At 33.0% G+C, this 25,427-nt stretch overlaps 1 protein-coding gene across 1 annotated transcript in view; it reads left to right on the top strand.

Annotated features, from left to right (window-relative positions):
* The first annotated feature begins 391 nt into the window (after nucleotides 1-391).
* The window catches only part of LOC130450190 (uncharacterized), an 81,839-nt gene continuing 56,803 nt past the window's right edge, over nucleotides 392-25,427 (top strand). Inside the window, exon 1 of the mRNA XM_056788426.1 lies at nucleotides 392-635. The gene's annotated coding sequence lies outside the window, so the exon portion shown is untranslated. The remainder of the gene's footprint in view (nucleotides 636-25,427) is intronic.

The raw sequence follows: 25,427 nt of genomic DNA, 5'->3' as shown, positions 1-25,427 counted from the left end.
ATGTATTGTTTGGTTTTTGCGTGAATATCAGCTTCTACTATCACCAAGGAAAAATTGTGACCGTTACAGAGTCAACGCCCGGTATCACTTATCACATATTTATGTTTACATGAAAGAACTTTGCGTCTCAAATGTGAATGATTAATAATATTCAGTGTTACCATAAAAACACCGTGTATTTCATCGTTTTTATTCATTGGAGTTTCTCGTAGCATTAATATACTTGTAGGTAGAAGGGACACAGACACATCCGGTATTTATAATTCCTGAAGAAGTGAAAATAGTTTCATCCGGACATTCTACTATAAGAACCTGTCACCCATACCACCGCTACCATGACCGTACTCGCGAGATTGAACATTTTATAATTATTACAATCGGGCTCAGAGTTAGTAGGCCGTGGAGCGTAGAGCATTAGACGTAGGTCTACCTCATTGCGCTTGGTGATTACGTCGATCCACCTGTTGATAGTAGTTGGCTGTGGCTGCGACCGGCCGGCTGTTGTGTACGAAGATTTTTTTTAAGCGTATTATGTGTATACTTTGTCAAGTGCCGTGAAACTTGTTTTACGCGCTTTCGAATATCAAAATTTGGATTATATCCCGATCGTTTGCGATTCTTGCAAAGCTCCGAATGTAAGTATTTTTCAAGTTTGGTTGAAAAGGAATTATTACCGTTGAAATCCGTTTTCTTTGTTACGGTAATTGAGGAATGTCGATGTGTGGAATAAGTAGGCCTCGATCTAGCTAAAAGCGAACGGAGTGTGTTTTACATTCTTAGTTTGTTTTTGTTAAGTTTCCTTTATCTCGTCGAGGTATAATTTCTGCAATTAATAGATTATCGATTGCTTTTAAACTTATATTTCGAATAATCGATTTTTACCATATTAGATAGTTTTGTTTATTGTTTTTTACCACAATTTCCATTATAGTATCTCGTACATATTAACAAATGAAAGTTCAAAACAGTTTAATCGATTTAGCACCTGTATTTTTGCATGCATTTGAAAGATTTATAAATAAAAAACGTCGAACTTCGAGAGTAGAAAATGATTCAAAATTACTATAAAGATACTTTTTTTTAGAAAAAATCTCAAACAAAAAATGTAAATATCAAAATGAATGAAAAAATATCTGGATATTTCAAATACCCCTGTGTAATTTATTTAAATATTTTCCGAATAAAGTTTCGTCAACAATATCAGGATTACTACGCGTCCTGAAATACCTGGAATGTGAAGAACGTCCTGGAATATATATTTTGTACCCTTTTTATAATATTTGTTCTAGAACTTCGATTACTTCATATAAATGTTTTAATTTACATGAGTTAATCTAAAAATTATTTTTTTTGGATGTTTTTGGCTAGTGTTTACTTTTCGGAAAAAAGGAATATCATAAAAGTTTGTCAAATCATTTTGCAGTCGGAATATAAATTAGAAAGAATACACTTTGGTAACTTAGTTGGAATTTTGTGGAACCGTTGGCGATATTCGTAATGAACACACTGTTTATACCAACACTCACAATTACACTGTCTGACGCGAGTTTCGATTACTAAGGTATCGTCTTCAGATATTTCAGAAGTAGAAAATTATTGCAAAACTACCATAAAAACCATTTTTTTAGAAAAAATTAAAAATATGTGGAAAAAAATCTCGAACAAAAAATGTATAGATCAAAATGAATGAAAAAATATCTGGATATTTCAATCACCCGTGTGTAATTTATTTAAATATTTTCCGAATTAATTGAGACAATTAACAAACTTTTTTTTCTCGTATCTTTCATCAAAATAAAGTTTCGTCAACAATATCAGGATTCCTACGCGTCCTGAAATACTCTGGAATGTGAAGAACGTCCTGGAATATATATTTTGTACCCTTTTTATAATATTTGTTCTAGAACTTCGATTACTTCATTTAAATGTTTTAATTTACATGAGTTAATCTAAAAATGATTTTTTTTTGGATGTTTTTGGCTAGTGTTTACTTTTCGGAAAAAAGGAATATCACAAAAGTTTGTCAAATCATTTTGCAGTCGGAATATAAATTAGAAAGAATACACTTTGGTAACTTAGTTGGAATTTTGTGGAACCGTTGGCGATATTCGTAATGAACACACTGTTTATACCAACACTCACAATTACACTGTCTGATGCGAATTTCGATTACTAAGGTATCGTCTTCAGATATTTCAGAAGTAGAAAATTATTGCAAAACTACCATAAAAACCATTTTTTTAGAAAAAATTAAAAATATGTGAAAAAAAATCTTGAACAAAAAATGTATAGATCAAAATGAATGAAAAAATATCTGGATATTTCAATCACCCGTGTGTAATTTATTTAAATATTTTCCGAATTAATTGAGACAATTAACAAACTTTTTTTTCTCGTATCTTTCATCAAAATAAAGTTTCGTCAACAATATCAGGATTCCTACGCGTCCTGGAAAAGTCCAGGAATATATATTTTGTGCCCTATTTATAATATTTGTTCTAGAACTTCGATTACTTCATATAAATGTTTTAATTTACATGAGTTAATCTAAAAATTATTTTTTTTGGATGTTTTTGGCTAGTGTTTACTTTTCGGAAAAAAGGAATATCACAAAAGTTTGTCAAATCATTTTGCAGTCGGAATATAAATTAGAAAGAATACACTTTGGTAACTTAGTTGGAATTTTGTGGAACCGTTGGCGATATTCGTAATGAACACACTGTTTATACCAACACTCACAATTACACTGTCTGATGCGAATTTCGATTACTAAGGTATCGTCTTCAGATATTTCAGAAGTAGAAAATTATTGCAAAACTACCATAAAAACCATTTTTTTAGAAAAAATTAAAAATATGTGAAAAAAAATCTTGAACAAAAAATGTATAGATCAAAATGAATGAAAAAATATCTGGATATTTCAATCACCCGTGTGTAATTTATTTAAATATTTTCCGAATTAATTGAGACAATTAACAAACTTTTTTTTCTCGTATCTTTCATCAAAATAAAGTTTCGTCAACAATATCAGGATTCCTACGCGTCCTGGAAAAGTCCAGGAATATATATTTTGTGCCCTATTTATAATATTTGTTCTAGAACTTCGATTACTTCATATAAATGTTTTAATTTACATGAGTTAATCTAAAAATTATTTTTTTTGGATGTTTTTGGCTAGTGTTTACTTTTCGGAAAAAAGGAATATCACAAAAGTTTGTCAAATCATTTTGCAGTCGGAATATAAATTAGAAAGAATACACTTTGGTAACTTAGTTGGAATTTTGTGGAACCGTTGGCGATATTCGTAATGAACACACTGTTTATACCAACACTCACAATTACACTGTCTGATGCGAATTTCGATTACTAAGGTATCGTCTTCAGATATTTCAGAAGTAGAAAATTATTGCAAAACTACCATAAAAACCATTTTTTTAGAAAAAATTAAAAATATGTGAAAAAAAATCTTGAACAAAAAATGTATAGATCAAAATGAATGAAAAAATATCTGGATATTTCAATCACCCGTGTGTAATTTATTTAAATATTTTCCGAATTAATTGAGACAATTAACAAACTTTTTTTTCTCGTATCTTTCATCAAAATAAAGTTTCGTCAACAATATCAGGATTCCTACGCGTCCTGGAAAAGTCCAGGAATATATATTTTGTGCCCTATTTATAATATTTGTTCTAGAACTTCGATTACTTCATATAAATGTTTTAATTTACATGAGTTAATCTAAAAATTATTTTTTTTGGATGTTTTTGGCTAGTGTTTACTTTTCGGAAAAAAGGAATATCACAAAAGTTTGTCAAATCATTTTGCAGTCGGAATATAAATTAGAAAGAATACACTTTGGTAACTTAGTTGGAATTTTGTGGAACCGTTGGCGATATTCGTAATGAACACACTGTTTATACCAACACTCACAATTACACTGTCTGATGCGAATTTCGATTACTAAGGTATCGTCTTCAGATATTTCAGAAGTAGAAAATTATTGCAAAACTACCATAAAAACCATTTTTTTAGAAAAAATTAAAAATATGTGAAAAAAAATCTTGAACAAAAAATGTATAGATCAAAATGAATGAAAAAATATCTGGATATTTCAATCACCCGTGTGTAATTTATTTAAATATTTTCCGAATTAATTGAGACAATTAACAAACTTTTTTTTCTCGTATCTTTCATCAAAATAAAGTTTCGTCAACAATATCAGGATTCCTACGCGTCCTGGAAAAGTCCAGGAATATATATTTTGTGCCCTATTTATAATATTTGTTCTAGAACTTCGATTACTTCATATAAATGTTTTAATTTACATGAGTTAATCTAAAAATTATTTTTTTTGGATGTTTTTGGCTAGTGTTTACTTTTCGGAAAAAAGGAATATCATAAAAGTTTGTCAAATCATTTTGCAGTCGGAATATAAATTAGAAAGAATACACTTTGGTAACTTAGTTGGAATTTTGTGGAACCGTTGGCGATATTCGTAATGAACACACTGTTTATACTAACACTCACAATTACACTGTCTGATGCGAATTTCGATTACTAAGGTATCGTCTTCAGATATTTCAGAAGTAGAAAATTATTGCAAAACTACCATAAAAACCATTTTTTTAGAAAAAATTAAAAATATGTGAAAAAAAATCTTGAACAAAAAATGTATAGATCAAAATGAATGAAAAAATATCTGGATATTTCAATCACCCGTGTGTAATTTATTTAAATATTTTCCGAATTAATTGAGACAATTAACAAACTTTTTTTTCTCGTATCTTTCATCAAAATAAAGTTTCGTCAACAATATCAGGATTCCTACGCGTCCTGAAATACCTGGAATGTGAAGAACGTCCTGGAATATATATTTTGTACCCTTTTTATAATATTTGTTCTAGAACTTCGATTACTTCATTTAAATGTTTTAATTTACATGAGTTAATCTAAAAATGATTTTTTTTTGGATGTTTTTGGCTAGTGTTTACTTTTCGGAAAAAAGGAATATCACAAAAGTTTGTCAAATCATTTTGCAGTCGGAATATAAATTAGAAAGAATACACTTTGGTAACTTAGTTGGAATTTTGTGGAACCGTTGGCGATATTCGTAATGAACACACTGTTTATACCAACACTCACAATTACACTGTCTGACGCGAGTTTCGATTACTAAGGTATCGTCTTCAGATATTTCTGAAGTAGAAAATTATTGCAAAACTACCATAAAAACCATTTTTTTAGAAAAAATTAAAAATATGTGAAAAAAAATCTTGAACAAAAAATGTATAGATCAAAATGAATGAAAAAATATCTGGATATTTCAATCACCCGTGTGTAATTTATTTAAATATTTTCCGAATTAATTGAGACAATTAACAAACTTTTTTTTCTCGTATCTTTCATCAAAATAAAGTTTCGTCAACAATATCAGGATTCCTACGCGTCCTGAAATACCTGGAATGTGAAGAACGTCCTGGAATATATATTTTGTACCCTTTTTATAATATTTGTTCTAGAACTTCGATTACTTCATTTAAATGTTTTAATTTACATGAGTTAATCTAAAAATGATTTTTTTTTGGATGTTTTTGGCTAGTGTTTACTTTTCGGAAAAAAGGAATATCACAAAAGTTTGTCAAATCATTTTGCAGTCGGAATATAAATTAGAAAGAATACACTTTGGTAACTTAGTTGGAATTTTGTGGAACCGTTGGCGATATTCGTAATGAACACACTGTTTATACCAACACTCACAATTACACTGTCTGACGCGAGTTTCGATTACTAAGGTATCGTCTTCAGATATTTCTGAAGTAGAAAATTATTGCAAAACTACCATAAAAACCATTTTTTTAGAAAAAATTAAAAATATGTGGAAAAAAATCTCGAACAAAAAATGTATAGATCAAAATGAATGAAAAAATATCTGGATATTTCAATCACCCGTGTGTAATTTATTTAACTCTTTTCCGAATCAATTGAGATTTCAAACCAAATAAATTTGAATATTTTAAACTTCTACTCTATTTCAAGAATAGACATTTTAGTAGTAAACGCCTACAAATAAAGCTCAATAGCGTTGTGTACAAAAAATAACTAACTAATAAGTAACTTTTATCAAAATAAAATTTCGTCAACAATATCAGGGTTTGTACGCGTCCTGGATTACCTGGATTTTGAAGAACGTCCTGGAAAAGTCCAGGAATATGTATTTGTTCTAGAACTTCGATTTCTTCATTTAAATGTTTGAATTTACATGAGTTTTTTTGGATATTTTTTGCCAGTTCTTACTTTTCGGAAAAAAGAAAAATCATAAAAGTTTCTCAAATCATTTTGCAGTCGAATATAAATTAGAAAGAATACACTAAGTTGGAATTTCTGGAACCGTTAGCGATATTCATAATGAACACACTGTTTATCGTCTCTGAAGACGTTAAATTGGTTATCGAAACGCGCGTCAGATAGTGTAATTGTGAGTGTTGGTGTAGTAGTAGTATAAACAGTATATTCAGTATGAATACACTTTGGTGTTCGATGGCTCTATTCTACATCTCATCTTGTAAGATTGATGACATAATTATTATATATAATATATAAGAATATAGGGATCAAAATTAGAACTTATATCAAAAAAACACAAAGGAAAACTTTCTAATTCTTAAACTTCAACACCAACTTTATTGGTTTTTATCGTACTAACAGAATAATGAAAACGCGGTGTTGACTTTCTTATTCTGGCACCACTGTACTGTCATAATTAAGTCCCTACTGCTGCTCCAGGTTATAGTTTTGGGCTAACTTAGGCCTATATTAATATTATAGAAATGACTGTCTTCTTAATGAATTAACTTGAAATGGGACAAGAATATTGAAATGTAAAAATTTGATTAGTTATTACGGGGTCTTAAATATAATTGTATAAATTATTGATATCATTTTTGTAACGACTGTTATTCTCAAATCTCAATACTTAAAAATATTCAAATGTTTGATACAAATGAAATGAAAAAAATTGTTTTTAAACTATAAATATTCATAAATTTGAATTAAATTAATATAAATGCGATACGAGCACTACTATTTTTATTATTTTTTTGAAACATCCAATTTAGTATCATTTTTGATTATTTTAATAAATTATAGCGTCATCTGGACTCCGACCATGGTCTAAATAGTATTTTTTTCTGCCCCCAGTCATGGGCCGTGCAAAACGGTTGAATTTGGTACTCTTACAATTTTTCTTATTGGCGATTGGTTTTATCCACGAAACAAATATATGCAACTGTGAAATTTCTTGTTAAATATGATCAAAAACCAAAAAAGTTAGAAATTTATACATTTAACTTGTTTACATCCAAAAAAACTCAACTTACTTTAAAAACAATTTTGTAAAAAATTTTTTTGATGTGGTGGCTCCTATTTTTTCTAAATTTTTCCAAAAATGTGACAATGTCTAATTATTTTCCACCCCCTGGATAAAATTAAACATTTTTCAAATACAAATTCTTAAAATTTATATTATAATGAATCCCTATCGAATCGCTAATTTGAATTTTATCGATATCTATGTATAATGTCTAATTATAACTCATACTTGATTGAACATTTTTTGGTGAAATAAAAAATATATCAAGAATATTTATACTGAAAAATATGTTAAGACTTTCAGGCGTCGTGGTAATGAGAAAACTTTTATAATTTCGAATCAATTTATGCCTCGTATTTTCCCATAGCTCAAATCAATTTCACGGTCTTAAGTTGTTTATATACCTGTACTTTGCCATTTCGCAATCAATTCTTAATACCCGGAACTGTAATTTAAGAAAATTTGTTTTTAAAACAAATTGGAAAAGAAAAATATATAAACGTAAATATTCAGTGGTGGCTTTTAGGTTTTCAAAATCATTCGTGCAATGAGAAATGAAACAGAGACACGCGAAAGCAATATCGGAACTTTAGAAAATTAATTAAATTGACCTTACAGTTCACAGAGCAGCTCAAACAGTTTTATCTAGGAGTATTTCCAATGTGAACACAATTTATCACACGACACATATCAAGTCTGTAATTGGGCTGTTACCAAACGTGTCTTCAGTAATTGTTACATCAGTTGTTTCTTATTTCCGGAATGTCAGCTGGGACCGGAAGTACGTACAAACGATCCTTGATGAAGCACTAAAGCATAAATGCGTGGAGGAATGCAAATATATAGCCACGTTCAACTAATCGCAAACATCTTTATGCCAGTGAGGTAGTGCTGGAAAATGAAGTTGATTTTCTTCCAACCGAGGGCCATATTCTATGGGAGTCTCTAAAATGTCGATTCATTACTGAAGACAATATGGCAGATAAAATCTTCATTTCAATAGCGAATCTCGTAATCCTTAGTTTGTAGGCTTAAAAACCTGTAACAACTATAAGGACGCTAAGGACATGGTTTTACCTTAAGACCATCCAAATAGTCGACACAGAAATCTTCACTCACACACAGTGTCTTCAAACTGACGATACCGTCTACGAATGTTATAATAACTGGACTCAATACTAAAAGCAATAATTACAGATTCGATCTTTGGAAACTGTTGGCCAGTCGCCATCTTTACGATTAACATATCGATGCACTTCTTACAACAAACAAAACTATTTGAATTGCGCTTTCATTTGACACATCATTCAATCATTTCATTTAATTTTTACTGTTCTTTTTAAATAAATAAGACAAGCTACAAAATGATTACACAAGCAATGAGGATCGATCAGAACTTCCCATTCTTACTGATAGTTTTGAATGAATCAAAATTATTTGGGACACACTTTATAATATGAATGATCGTGCATTAAATATTGATAACAACGGTAATGTGGACATTGTCTATTGTCTTAGTAAAACTAGGTTGATATACGTTACTACCCACAACTGGTATATTATAACAAAGTACTTGAAATAATATTTCCTGGGAACACTTCTGTGATTGTAGATAAAGGCCGGAAGGCGTTTGTTATTATTTAGACATTTTCGGAGTACTTAGGATCTTTCTTTGAACTTAGGAAAGCATTCAAAGATTCTGTCTTATAGCGTCTATCGATCATTTCATTTCATCCCCAAAAAAATGAGTTTCGGGATGTGAAAGGGGCGAAGAAGCTGCTCCTGGACAATCTTATGAATAGTTGTCGTTGAAACGATAAATTTTAGAGACATTTTACGTACGATAGTTGTGGTATCAGCATCAACTGCATCTAATGCATTTTGCTTTAAAGCTGGTGTTCATATTTCAATTTATGTTTCCCGTAAGCGGCGATCAACCCTAACAAAAGTTCTAAAGTCGGGTATAATTCTGCCCAGAAAGCGTTCAGTATAAATACAGAATCTTCTGGCTTCTGCCGAGTTATCAAAAGCCAAACCATACGATGTGATAATTTTTGATGAGAAACTGACATTAACAAATTAAGTCACTTGCAATTTTTAATTGAAAATCGCGTAGTAGCTTTGAAAATAATTATTAATCTCTTTAATTTGTTTCAATGTTGTGTTTTAATCTCTCTTGTAAGTATTTTCAATAAATAATCACTATTTATGATAATTTTTTTCAGAATGTCTCTTTATGGCAAACGGGTTAGCGTGTACAACGATATAAAAATCTAAGTATCTCCTAAACCACACATTTAATCGAGTTAAACAAAGAGTGCCTACCTTTTTGTTAAAAAATCGATTGAAAAATTAATTTTTCCTATATTTAGATTGTACAGGTTGTCCCTGTAAAAGTTACGGATTGTTAACCATTGAACACGAGCCGCCCCTCGACATAGTAGTGTAGAATTATTTATTCCGCCCAAAACACTAAATGGATAAACGTTATCATCCATAAAAAATCATAATGTTCACAGCATTATTTTGCATTTACTCATTCTAGAAATTTTTGCATCAAATCCCGGAACACCCTGTATAATGCAATGCCTTTTCGTATGTATTAAAAAATTACCAATGGAAATGGGACACAAAATGTGCAGAAATTAGCATGTTTTAGGATGAATTGTGTATTTTGAAAGGATAATAATGAGATGTAGTCAAAACCCAAACAATCTACAAACTAGGCAATTGCCAAGTATTTTATTTTTTACTGAAATGGAGCTGTTCCGACTAAGGAAGACAGAATGATAACTCTTTCTCTATACTCCGAGGTTCCAGCTCGATTCTGCGCATTCTCAAGCATGCGCATTATAGATAAAGTGTCTCGAACGAGAGAGAAAATAAATATTGTCGGCACCGTAACGTAGGGACGTTTTTTCCTTTACCAACTGCCCATATAGGAGTATTACTTATAAGTAAGCAAAAGAAAAAAAATCAATTTAGTTTTTTCAATATTACCACCGACTCGGCTGAAGTATTTCATTGTTGAATTACGCCCATCCATTTGTTAATGCCTCCGCATTGAAATGAATTATTACGTTCATAAAATGTACACATCTGTATTATTCGTAAAAAAAATCAAAGAAAATAAACTCCGACTTTAATGTTCTTCGATAGTTTTTAACATTCCTATCTGCCATCGCAACTTTAGTATTGTTGTTGATACTTGAAAAAAATTTAAATCTTTTCTAAGAATATATATATTATGAAAATGAGTTATTGACTTCTCTGGTACAGCAAACAATGAAATGACTCAAGAATCATGCATGACACTTACCGTAATACGTATAATTTCATAGTGCATTAGATTTTTAATTACGCATTCGCAGCATAATTCATATCACTTATTATTAGACATATGAACGGTCGATGTTTTTCACTTAATCATCGAGAAATAGGGCATATCTATGACTGAATTTATTCGTTATATTCCCTTGTTTCAATAATAATTTGGAAAATATTATTGATTTGTTTACTGACCTCGTATTCTTGTATAAATCCGACTATGCATTCATACATTGACCCACGCATTTCTTCTTGAATTGATAATCCAGTAACATGAGTTGATTCACCCGGTATCGTTCTTTTATATCATCCTTTTCCTCGTTTCTCGATGATGATGTCCATGTCATTGCATTTTTTATGCCAAAAGCACTAAATACTCATTCAAGGCGTTTATTTGGGTGATTCCTGTTTCCAGAGTCGTTTTTGGAGACTGCAAATATTGTTGAACCAAATTTACTTCCTCCAGTATAGAAAGCCAGAATTGTATACAGGTTAGATAGGTAAAATCGCAAACAGGATCTGTTTGATCTTAGAAACGTTCCAAACTACTCACAACTGTCTCTATGTTTTCTTTTACAACTTTTACTGATTCGTAATGAGCACTCCAGCGAGTATCCGATAAACGTTTCAAATTTTTTCCAGTTTTCTCTTTCAGTAATTGCCATCTCTGTGTAGATGACGAGAAGAACGATTATAATTTCTCTAGAGATTTAACAACTAATATCTTAGGGTGACGAGGACAGTGCAATGAACAGGGCCGGATTAAGATTTATGAGGCCCGGGGCTAAAATAATGACTGGGCCCCCTTAAGGATTTCGAAAACCCGGAAAAATCCACAAAATAATATCAATACGTTAGATTTGTGGTATCAACACATCAAAAAATACAGAATGATTTCCAAATGATGGGGCCCTCTTGGACCTGGGGCCCGGGGCTATAGCCCCCTCAAGCCACTAGCTTAATCCGGCCCTGGCAATGAACTGTTATGGACAAGCGTGACACTTACCACTCCTAAACTTTTTTGTTGTGTTTTTATCGAAGAGGAAACCATACGAAGCCATAATTTTCGTTTGTTTTTATTGCACTACCACTGAAGACGGTGTAGATCATCTTACGTTCTGAGCAGGAGTGACAGGTGATGGTAGCTCATTTGATAGTTTTCAAAAGTGCGCTTCTTGTGGGCCCTTCCATTTATGTTAAAACTTCGATGGTACTAAGCACATTTTTAAAGTCTTCTTTAGGATTTGATCAGGGAAACGCGGATGCATTTGGGGCTCCCAAGATCGGAGTTAATCCTCCACTGTGTATATACAATAATTTTCTATAACAATTTTAAAGGAAAACATTTCTTAATCCTCGAATTTATAAAAGATATACAGTTTGTCCACGTAAGTTGGCGGCATATGGGAAACTTTGTTATTATTAATTTTACGAAAAAAAGTTATTCTTTAAAAAAAGTTCTGCATGGTCCAAAACCTGAAATTCAATCATCAGATGCTAAATTTTTTCAGTCGTATACGAGGTTTGTCAAAAAATGTAATTTTTGCTCTAAAGAAAAAATGTTTAGAATTAAAAATAGCTTTCAAATATTCAACATTGTTTATTTACATTAAAAAAATATTTTTTTCTAAATTTTCTCTACGATTACGTTGGAAATTTAAGTTTGCACATTAATGCATCGTATTTATTAATTATAAATTTGTTTAAACAATTCTAAATGTACTTTTAATTATCAATTATCATCCAGTGCATCCTAGATTAATTATGCATTATTGTGGAAACTTAAATTTCCAACGTATTCGCAGAGAAAATGTAGAAAAAAATATTTTTTCAATGTAAATAAACAATGTTGAATATTTGAAAGCTATTATTTAATTCTAAACATCTATACGACTGAAAAAATTTAACATTTGATGAATGAATTTTAGGTTTTGGACCATGCAGAACTTTATAATAACAAAGTTTCCCATATGCCGCCAACTTACGTGGACAAACTGTATATGTGTTGCCAATAAGGCGGCGTTCGCCATCAATAGAATTAAAAATATCTCACACTGACATTAGATATACTGTAACTAATGGCTCACGCATACAGGGTGGGTCAAAATTCGCTTATTCCTTAGAAGAATAATTAATCGCACGTATTTTCAGCATTCTAGAAATGGTGTTCTCTATCTCTAGCTGGGTTTATTCAATTTTCCACAATTCTTCTTAAATGACCTCTTCTTATTTTTTATAGACTGTATATGGGAATTAAAACTACAAACTAAGACATTTTTCAGCCTATAAAATCGTTAAAAATTTCCAATGACTGGTCTAATCTTAAAGAAGCTACACCTGCCTATGGTTATTTAGCTATAGGGTTACCTGGAATTTTTTTACTAAAATGTACGGGAAATTAATGATGAATTTTATATTGAGATGTGTCAACTTTTACGATGAATAATTTTGAACCTGTCTTCACACAATTTTCAATCAATCTTCTCATGTTGAATAGCGACAATACGTGTATGTTTGGGTGTGAAAAAAATGGCGTGGATGGAAGAAATTCCATCAATGATTCTACTTGAATATTAATTTCAATATCCAATACTAATAAATTTAAAGTATGTCTGTTATCTATGCTTAAAAGTTGTGTGGGTTTTAAAGGTAGGAAGTAATTTTGTTTAACAAGTAACTGCAACAAATTCAAGATCAGCAAGAGAATGATCAAACTGACGATTGTATAATATCCAGCTTAGCAAGATGGACGGGGTACCTACCATGTATTCATTCTAAATATACTTTCGAAGCTGTGCAGATCTAGATCTGGTAATCTGATTCGTATAAATTGCTTTGTATACTGAATGTATACTGTACATTCAACTCGTCTTAGATCCATCAGTATATATCAGCAAACTCTGCTAGTATGGATTTCAACAAAATTGAGTTAATGCGACTGGATTCGGTATAATACATAGCTTGATAAGGAACGTTATATATCGATAAAGTTTTGTTGGTTCTGTCTGTGTGTTTTCAATTTTCCAATATCGATTTGTGAGGTAAATTATTTAGTCTTTGTTGGTGCAGTTTTCTAAGTAATATTCCAAGGATTATTGGGGTGTTTATAATAAACATATACGAGAATAATTAGATGTTTGAAACTTCATTGTGAGAAATCGATACTATCAATCAAAATTCTTTCTACAATAATCAAATAAGATATTGTTGAAAGGTTGAATATGATGAGAGAAAGTTTTCAGCTCTTCGAATTAGGGTAATTTTCCCCCTAACATTATTCACTTTAATTTGCAGTCACAAAATTAGTTAATAGAACAGTATGGACTAATTGATTATAAATTATTATGTAAACTTCTTTATTTTTATGTTACAGATATGATTTCACCTTTTTATATAAATCATGTACGTTATGCACAATTATAAAATAAAGCTTGATAATAATGCTGCACTAATGCCGACTAACGATGTTTCCACTCTACTTCATTTCATACTTTTCCATAATTTAGCATTTCTATTATATAAATTATTATACCGTGATATCTAGATCAACTTCCTGATACAGAAACAACTGATGACATTTTATTCTATGCGTAGCTCTCGAAATATAAGGGGACTGATTTCCTGACCCTTTTAAATTTTGTCACTGCGGAGCGTTACATCGGAACTTTTTGTATTTTATCTTTACTGCAGCAATGATTCAGCTACCGCACCGTTTGGGCAGTGTAAATTTCGAGAACATCGCAAAACTCCTAAGCGTTGCATCAGTAGACGTTTTGCTTCGTATTATTTCCTGATGAAGCTCAATTCCACATCAACGGCCATGTGTACAGGCAAAATTTCGCTATTGAACCCGCGACGCAAACATCAAATGATCTTACTCTGCCTTAAACACCCATAATTTTTTAAATTTTGTTTTTGAAATTTAAATTTCAAATAACATACAACAGGAATGACCGGCACCAAAGGTCTTTTGAAATTCAGTCACTGCGGAGCGTTACATCGGAACTTTTTGTATTTTAACTTTACTGCAGCAATGATTCAGCCACCGCACCGTTTGGGCAGTGTAAATTTCGAGAACATCGCAAAACTCCTAAGCGTTGCATCAGTAGACGTTTTGCTTCGTATTATTTCCTGATGAAGCTCAATTCCACATCAACGGCCATGTCTACAGGCAAAATTTCGCTATTGAACCCGCGACGCAAACATCAAATGATCTTACTCTGCCTTAAACACCCATAATTTTTTAAATTTTGTTTTTGAAATTTAAATTTCAAATAACATACAACAGGAATGACCGGCACCAAAGATCTTTTGAAATTCAGTCACTGCGGAGCGTTACATCGGAACTTTTTGTATTTTATCTTTACTGCAGCAATGATTCAGCCACCGCACCGTTTGGGCAGTGTAAATTTCGAGAATATCGCAAAACTCCTAAGCGTTGCATCAGTAGACGTTTTGCTTCGTATTATTTCCTGATGAAGCTCAATTCCACATCAACGGCCATGTGTACAGGCAAAATTTCGCTATTGAACCCGCGACGCAAACATCAAATGATCTTACTCTGCCTTAAACACCCATAATTTTTTAAATTTTGTTTTTGAAATTTAAATTTCAAATAACATACAACAGGAATGACCGGCACCAAAGGTCTTTTGAAATTCAGTCACTGCGGAGCGTTACATCGGAACTTTTTGTATTTTATCTTTACTGCAGCAATGATTCAGCTACCGCACCGTTTGGGCAGTGTAAATTTCGAGAACATCGCAAAACTCCTAAGCGTTGCATCAGTAGACGTTTTGCTTCGTATTATTTCCTGATGAAGCTCAATTCCACATCAACGGCCATGTGTACAGGCAAAATTTCGCTATTGAACCCGCGACGCAAACATCAAATGATCTTACTCTGCCTTAAACACCCATAATTTTTTAAATTTTGTTTTTGAAATTTAAATTTCAAATAACATACAACAGGAATGACCGGCACCAAAGGTCTTTTGAAATTCAGTCACTGCGGAGCGTTACATCGGAACTTTTTGTATTTTAACTTTACTGCAGCAATGATTCAGCCACCGCACCGTTTGGGCAGTGTAAATTTCGAGAACATCGCAAAACTCCTAAGCGTTGCATCAGTAGACGTTTTGCTTCGTATTATTTCCTGATGAAGCTCAATTCCACATCAACGGCCATGTCTACAGGCAAAATTTCGCTATTGAACCCGCGACGCAAACATCAAATGATCTTACTCTGCCTTAAACACCCATAATTTTTTAAATTTTGTTTTTGAAATTTAAATTTCAAATAACATACAACAGGAATGACCGGCACCAAAGATCTTTTGAAATTCAGTCACTGCGGAGCGTTACATCGGAACTTTTTGTATTTTATCTTTACTGCAGCAATGATTCAGCCACCGCACCGTTTGGGCAGTGTAAATTTCGAGAATATCGCAAAACTCCTAAGCGTTGCATCAGTAGACGTTTTGCTTCGTATTATTTCCTGATGAAGCTCAATTCCACATCAACGGCCATGTGTACAGGCAAAATTTCGCTATTGAACCCGCGACGCAAACATCAAATGATCTTACTCTGCCTTAAACACCCATAATTTTTTAAATTTTGTTTTTGAAATTTAAATTTCAAATAACATACAACAGGAATGACCGGCACCAAAGGTCTTTTGAAATTCAGTCACTGCGGAGCGTTACATCGGAACTTTTTGTATTTTATCTTTACTGCAGCAATGATTCAGCCACCGCACCGTTTGGGCAGTGTAAATTTCGAGAATATCGCAAAACTCCTAAGCGTTGCATCAGTAGACGTTTTGCTTCGTATTATTTCCTGATGAAGCTCAATTCCACATCAACGGCCATGTCTACAGGCAAAATTTCGCTATTGAACCCGCGACGCAAACATCAAATGATCTTACTCTGCCTTAAACACCCATAATTTTTTAAATTTTGTTTTTGAAATTTAAATTTCAAATAACATACAACAGGAATGACCGGCACCAAAGGTCTTTTGAAATTCAGTCACTGCGGAGCGTTACATCGGAACTTTTTGTATTTTATCTTTACTGCAGCAATGATTCAGCCACCGCACCGTTTGGGCAGTGTAAATTTCGAGAATATCGCAAAACTCCTAAGCGTTGCATCAGTAGACGTTTTGCTTCGTATTATTTCCTGATGAAGCTCAATTCCACATCAACGGCCATGTCTACAGGCAAAATTTCGCTATTGAACCCGCGACGCAAACATCAAATGATCTTACTCTGCCTTAAACACCCATAATTTTTTAAATTTTGTTTTTGAAATTTAAATTTCAAATAACATACAACAGGAATGACCGGCACCAAAGGTCTTTTGAAATTCAGTCACTGCGGAGCGTTACATCGGAACTTTTTGTATTTTATCTTTACTGCAGCAATGATTCAGCCACCGCACCGTTTGGGCAGTGTAAATTTCGAGAATATCGCAAAACTCCTAAGCGTTGCATCAGTAGACGTTTTGCTTCGTATTATTTCCTGATGAAGCTCAATTCCACATCAACGGCCATGTGTACAGGCAAAATTTCGCTACTGAACCCGCGAAGCAAACATCTAAAACACCCATAATTTTTGAGAACCAACATGATAGCACGGTTATTATTACATAGCAACGATCGAGGACCAGATGTGCAAAATTTTCCAGGCTTCCATACTTCGTCTTGGTTTCAGGAGAATGACAAAGCTGCTCATACCTCTACTACTGTTATATTCCTCAACTTTCCTATAACAAAGTGATATCTCGAAGATGTGACATCCTGTAGCCGTTACGAAGTCTAGATCTAAATCCAATGGACTTTTTCAAGGGATTACTTTAAGACTTAAGTCTATGAAACAAACCTGCGCTCAGCTAACTTGCCGAGCAGTGATACAAAATCGTTTACCATGCGAATAACGGAATTGAGCACATTTAGATTACCACACAACAAAAAAATTCGTAATGTACATAGATTTATTATTTTTATTAGTTAGAAAGAGTTACGAAACACCCTGTATCTTTGCATGTTTTGGAAATTGTCTTTTAATCGTATTTGATACTGCTTTAAGAATTTTTTGTACTTGATGACTTCCCAATCTACTTTCCATTTGTTACGATGTTTGTCCTAATTAAACGGCTTCACTATTATAACAAGGAACTTCGCATATAATGTAATCTTTGTTTTGCTCTATTTTTGATGTCAGACTTAATAGAATATTGTACAAATGTGTTTTGTCGTTTTGAATTATTCTGAATTTAACTGTTAACCGAGCTAATTCATTTGGTAAATATAGAAGTTTCAAATTTTGATATACGGAATCTGTTTGGTTTATTAATCGAGTATAATATTTATTTATTTCTCTTTTGAATATATTATTAATCTATTCGTAGGGATAATTTGCTCTAAACGCAGTTTTTTACTTTTTCGTTAGCTGTTGATCATAAATTTCGTAACTGATAGTTGGATAATTCTATAAAGTAACTCTTTGACGTTAATAGTAAGTAACTGCTGTTAGAAAAGACCATAAAGAAGCAAAAATGAATTTACAAAAATCCACTAAACAGATTAACACCTAAACTAATAGATGGGGTATCAAGTTAAAACGAAAACAATTTTTTTGTCCAAGTAACAATACACAATACTCAAACTCCTCATACTAATAATGCAAAGAAGCAAAGAAGTTGGTATAGGATATGAAGAGATGTACTGGCTGTTGAGAAGAAATTCTAAATTGGGGCTGCGAGATCGAATATTCACACACCCCATATAAAACGATCCTAATCCAAGTCTTACAAAGGAAACGAATCCTGTATCATGAATATGAAGAATGATCTAGACTGCAATCGTTCTCTTGATATAATAGCCGAAATACACTTGTCACACACCACTCCGAGCTCTTTCCAATTTCCATCTTTGGCTCGATACATTCGCCACTCTCGCCAGTCTCGATTCAATTAAAATCACGAAAGGTTCTGTGCGCAAAATTTAGCAACTGCGTTTTAGCCATGGTGGCACATTGTTTAGAAGAGGAAGATTAAGGAACTCGAAGAGATTTCATGGAGAATATTCTACACTTTTATCTCATGTGTTGGATGACGAGATGACGATTATTTTAGAATGTCGATGGCGACGTTTAACCTGTTGGAAATTAAACTACATGAAACTTTGTCTAAGCAAGACACATATTTTAGACAAGCAATCACTTCTAGACACCCTTGACAGGTTTTTCGATGTAAGATACTAATTTACTTTCATTAATTTTTAAATTCCAAGAATTTCCTTCGAACCGTGATATGGAGGAATAAATTTTTAAGTATCGAAAGCAAAACACGGATATATAAAACTTGTGTCAGACCAGTAATGACATACGCCATAGAAACGATGGCGGAGACTGCAACTACTAAGCGGATTCTTAGAAAGACCGAGATGAAGACATTACGTTCCGGATATAGTGAGATGGGCCAGAACTAGAAGAAGAACATGGAGAGATCATGTCAATAGAATGGACGACGATCGACTGGCGAAAATCGCAAAGGAAGAGAGACCAAATACAAGTAGACCGCCTGGAAGACCACCAAAGCGCTGGTATGAGAGCTGGTCCTCGCAGTCACAACTTAGGCTGCCTCTTTGAAAACACAAGACGTAGTCTTAAAATAAGAAGAAGAAGAAGAAAAATTTGAGATACACTATTGAAAAATGGAACGGTATATTGCATTTCAAACAGAAGACTTTATTGCAGATTATTAAATGAAAGGTCGGTGTCTTCTTCTCCAGTGATGGCTGGCGTATTTGGTGTTGGTGTTGGTGATAATATTTAACCTGTACTGTACCTTTGATATTTAATTCATTCGCAACTTTCCAGATCATATCTTTGTAGTCAGCGTTTCGGTACTGGTCAAACAGTACTGAATACTTCCTCAATAAGATCTTCCGGTTTTATACACAAAACAAACAAAAAGCAAACATTGCAAAAACTCAAAAATATCAAAAATTCCAACCGATCCGTCAAGCAGCCATCAGGATGAATGATAGGACTAAGATCGGACACGTGTCGGAAAGGTGTAAACTACGCTGTTCAAACTCTAGTATCTTTTCCCTCTCAGACACTCGTCGGGATCGGAAGGATGCATGATAAGTGTGTTCCGGCCTTAATGTGTGTCTTTCCACAGCCATTTTAAATGTTCTTTTATATTGTATAATAATAACAATTCTGATTGATAATCTTTTTATATCTTCGCGATTAACTAATCTGATTTGCATTTACTTACTAAAAAATATTGTTTACATTTGCTTAGGTGACCTAATTAACACATTAATTAATTAATAATTATAAATAATGTTGGTTACAATTGATAAACAATATTTATCAGCGAGAATAAAATTAACCTAATTAAAACACAATGAGAGAACAGTTATTACATGGAAGTGGCGCAGATAAAATTTAATTATGTATTAAGTTTTAAACACAATTATATTTTCATGTTTCAATCCACAGTGAGTTCGCGAGCTCTATTAATTTATTCTAGTAAAATTAAATAATTAAGTTTTACGTTCGAATTCGCTTTGGAAACTATAAAATTTTTAACTTTCTGGAGATCTAATTGACTGAATATCGACCAATCGGAAATGTCATTTCACATAACCGCAAAATAAGTTTCAGTATTCTTTACATTTGTTAATATTGTGTTTATCCTAGATATTCTTGTATTTTTTTAATTGTTGTTCTGTGAGAAAGAAATCATATTACCTGAATGCCTGTTTTCGCGAGCTTCGAACATAAAAATTTGCCATGTCCCAGCGCGAACTTGGCACGAACTTGAACGCGAGCGTATGTGTTTATAAATCACACTGCGTAATCTGTTTAATTCTTGTTAAACGCGAACCAGCGCGAGCGTAAAAGCTTGTAAATTGACGTTTAGTTTCTATTTTCAACTGGTTATACAGGCATCAAGAAAAGGAATATCTCAGTCAGGTTGGGTAATTCGAGGAATTCTACGCCCGACCAGTGACGAAGCCAGTGCTTGACTTTCGGGCAAATTCGATGTCTGATTGAACTGCATTCGATACATGTGAAAACAGACTAGGTCTGAAGTTAATTAGCATATCGGAAGGTGATTGTGCACATTATTTACCTGTACTGTACGAACTCGCATTCTTTCTGAGGATAGGGGGAATTATTTTGTCTTCCTGAAAAATATTTTTAACTTATCTTGTACATATTAAGCACATCTATATAAAGCATTGATTAAGACAAGTTTGACAAACTTAAACTGCCCTCTATTTTTCGTTTAGATCAATGGGTTTTTGCATGGGGTGTATCTTCTTTCTGCCTGAGTCATAGAAGCTTGCCGCAGCGTCGCTAAAGTAGCTTAAAACCTCTTTGTTCAAGTTAGCATAAGTGTTCAGGGAAAAGATGGTAATTACTGGAGGTCGGGTCTAGGTGGGATGAAACAGTATTTCATCCAAATCCGTACGTCCGTCTCAGATTTATCTGCATCATTTATGCACATGCTGCACACTCATACACTTTTCTCCATACATCTCACACAAATGAGAATGAATGTCCACCAAAGGAAAAATTTATACACAGGAAAAACGAGTCTCAATTCGTTATTTGCACTTGGTTTGAGAATCAAATGGAAGCTCCATATTTCACGGCTACCAGGAAAAGAATGAACGTTGTAGACTGCTCGCTAGGGTGGTAAATGGGAGATAGAAGTCTTTCCAAACCCCGCCTAAGAGCTCTCCTAGAGTTTACAGTTACTTTAGCGAACATGAACGAATAGACTATGAGGATGACATTGAGGTTCGTACTCACACAAAATACTCCAGGAAAAATTATACAGCGTCAAATCTGAAGGCATTCCGATTTCCTAATCAGCTGTTATTATTATTGAGTCACTTTTTATATGGAAACTACAGTATCAGCCTATATATTAAGAAGGAAAACCATAAAAAGACAAAAGGATTTTGGCAACAAAGACTTGTTTATGGTGGAAATCAGTTATTAGCAAATGTAAAATTTCAGACAAATAGTATAGACTATAAAGATTTCAGCACTACGAGGTCTGGCTATTAAATAACGAGACTGCGGACCTAGAGGGCGCCCTAGATGGGTGGGGTAAAAACCGAGTAGTGCGTTGGGTATCTAGATATCTTGTGTATGCACGTCCCAAAACACGTTTCCGTCACTACTATAGTATTTGTACAGTAGCGGTTTGAAACGAACGTGTTTTTTTCTCGTATCGTATCAATCTCAAATTTCTCGTTAAATTGGAAAAAAAACTCCGACTGAGTTTTATAAATTATTGCAAGCGGCCTATGGGGACAATTCTCTATCTCGTGCGCGTGTTTTTGAGTAGTTTAAGCGCTTTAGTGAGGGCCGAGAGAGCACTGAAGATTACAAGCGCTCAGGTCACCCTGTGACTGTTTCAACTCCGGAAACAGTGACCAAATTCAACCAAATTCTGCGTGCAGATCGTCGAATGATCATCCGGATGATTACCGAGGCTGTAAACGCTGATAAAGAAGCGGTTAGAAAATTTTACACGAGGAATTACAGATGACAAAAATTTGTGCGAAGTTGGTGCAGAAAATCTGACTTTTGACCAAAGCTCTTGCGTCAACGAGTCTGCTCTGATTTCCTTGAAAGTTTAGAAAAGGATCTGCTTTGAAAGGGACTCGATTTGAGTCTATTCAAACGGTAAAGACTGCTTCGATGGAACAAATGTGTGGAAAGATGTGTGGCTGAGCATTCAAATGCTCAAACCCCTTCTCGTAAGCAGTCTCGTTATTTAATAGCCAGACCTCGTTTTGGATAATAAAAAAAATATTCAAATTTCTCCAATTATATATGAGTTATAAATTTTGTTGATAGATTAGAAAAAATTCATTAATAAACAAAATTATCCGCCATCTCCAGTAACATTTTATTTGCGTCTACATACAAAAAAACTGGTATAATAAACTATGTTGAAGGTTTTTCGATAGAATATTGTTTGTCGAATGAACCGTGACATTGTTGAAAGCTTTTCAAATGTTCATTTATTATAAATCTAACCGTTTAAGTTATTAAGTTTCAATGCCAATTTATAATCTGTCAATCAATATCGAATGACAAAGTGTATTATGACAAAATTGTATATAACATCGTGTACCAACTTTGCAAATTGATTTATACCATATACATCTAATATTCTTGTATTGCCAGAGATATTTTTAGTAGTAGAATAATTTTTATGATGGAATTGGTTCCTTTCTGGAATGGCCCAGATATGGTAAAACTCTTCTTCTGCAGAGCCGAGATTGTGGTAGTTATAAAAAACTGGTACGACGAACCACACAGCTTTTTGTGGAGTTTATTATTCCCTATCCATTTAAATTGTCAACCGGTTCACTAGGTTGCAAGAAAACCTGCAACCCCGACAATCCACGCGGCTGAAACCTGGCTTTAGTTTCCGTACCTTATTTTTTCACGTTTTACAATTGATTCGAGGAAACATAACCGTGAGATAGCATCAATCTAAGCTTTGTACAATTTCTTTGGTCCTAACGTTTACAATAAAAGAGTTTTCTAGCCAGGGTGAAACATATTTTCCCCCGGATAAATCCGCGGATGGATGGGCAGAAGGACATTCCACCAACCCCTGTCATTTCCACAGGTCTTTATCCTCGTTCGCGTCCCAGCTTTGTGGAGGTTTTATCTTTTTGTTAGGAGTATTTTCTCTGCCTCGGGTTTTGAAAAAGACAAACAGGGATGTGCTAGTTAAACTGAATGAATAAATAATGCATGCAACAACTATTTAATGTTAACTATGGAAATATATTTATTTTTTTCAATTGCATTTCTAATGAATTTCGAACAATTCAAAACATAATTGGTTATATATAAAGATAATTAATATTTATGATTCTACTTAATTCGCTTACCAAACAATTATAAATAGATTCATATCGAAGTAAAAATCGCACAGACCAACAGTGGAAATAGTTTAATAATAAATGAATATCTCACTTTTACACACACAAACATTGCTTATTAGCACAGATCATTTTATACAGGGTGTTTCTAAATTAATGCGGCAAAATACAAGAGGTGATTACTTGTATGAAATTAAGATGGATATCTCCCGAAACACCATTTTCTCAGCCCACCGCTTTCCGAGATATCACCCTTAAAAGGTGGTGATTTTTTATTTTTCTAATATTTCAGTAATGCTGAATACTTGAAATTTCGTATTTTGCAAAAGTTTAACCTTCTTATTATTCTTTAGTATTCTTTCAATATTTTCAAAATTTTGTTATAGGAAAGATCTTAAATTTCATAAGAGCAATCAACTCTTGAATTTTCTCGCATGAATTCAGAAACACCCGTATATACAAGGCTACACATTCTATCTATAATTGTAGAGTTATTTTCATCTTGTATTTTGTATTTCTGCCTTGCTTCTATCTGTTTCAATTATGTACTTTGGACTTTTTATATCCTGGTCAATCTAATCTTCTCATCTACTTTTTGGTCTTCCTGATAAACTTCTCTGGTTCGTTTTATAATTTGCTTATAATCTTTTTAATGTTAACTACATCTTGATTCTTTAATATCTTCTTAATTTCAAAATTTCTCCGTTTTTAGTATCTCCAACTGTAATTTTTTTATGTTCACATATCCTTATGGCGGTTGTACACTCTCGAGCGGGTGCTCTCGCCGAGCGGTCTCGCCCACGAGCCCTACCATGTTCACACTCGTCTATTCAGTTGTGGGTGCGAATGCCGAGACGATGGACACTTTAGAAGTAGCCCTCGTTGTATATATATGTATCATACAAAAAAATGGTTTATAAACTTGTTCACAAACTGCACACCATACCAGATTTCAAAGAATTTTGAAGTATTCCCAGATGAATTATGAAATTTATTACTTGGATCCCATAGTACGGGTTCTGTTTAATATATTTCTTAAAAATATAATTCACTTTCATTGTTTTACATATTAAATTCGTTACTGTAATGTAATGACACATGTTTTCCGCTCGGTTGCTATCTGGACAATGAGAAATTCACTTTTGCTATCTTTCGATTGTCCCTGTAATAATTACGGATTGTTAACCATTGGTTATTCCTTTAAACACGCTATATAGACATACGTAATCATCCATTAAAAATTCATAATGTTAGAATGTATAATTTACATAACTTAAATTTAAGTTATGTTTTCGCAACTTTGATTGCCTATAATTCAGAAACTAGAGGTTCTATGAGAAAAATTTTTTATGTCATAGCATTATTTTTATGTCATATACTTACTGCCGAATTTTTTGCATCAAGTCCCGGAATAATTTTTTGTTTTAGCAGAAATAAAATTTCGAATGCCACAAGCTGTGCTTGAAAGCTGCGTCGTAAGCTTCAACGGAATTTATTAAAGAGTTTAGGAAAATGATCAAAGGAAAGAGCGCAAAAATTACTGACTGTTAGGATATTTATGGAAGGCATTGTCTTTCTACTTTTTGAATATTACGTATAACTCATTTCGGAAAGGAAAATATGTTCTATTATGGAATTTAGTGGAAAATTTTGCAATGATTAAACAAAAACGTTTCGTTCGTAGTAAATGATTTCAATAATTTATTTGAAGACCATAATTTAATTATCTACTTACACTGATTAACATAACAGTCTTTAGCAACTCTCTCGTTAGGTTAATTAAACTGAACC

Source organism: Diorhabda sublineata, chromosome 11, assembly GCF_026230105.1.
Source record: "Diorhabda sublineata isolate icDioSubl1.1 chromosome 11, icDioSubl1.1, whole genome shotgun sequence".
NCBI classification, from domain to species: domain Eukaryota; kingdom Metazoa; phylum Arthropoda; class Insecta; order Coleoptera; family Chrysomelidae; genus Diorhabda; species Diorhabda sublineata.
The sequence above is the reverse complement of the archived record's forward strand: the minus strand, read 5'-3'. Positions and strand labels throughout refer to the sequence as shown.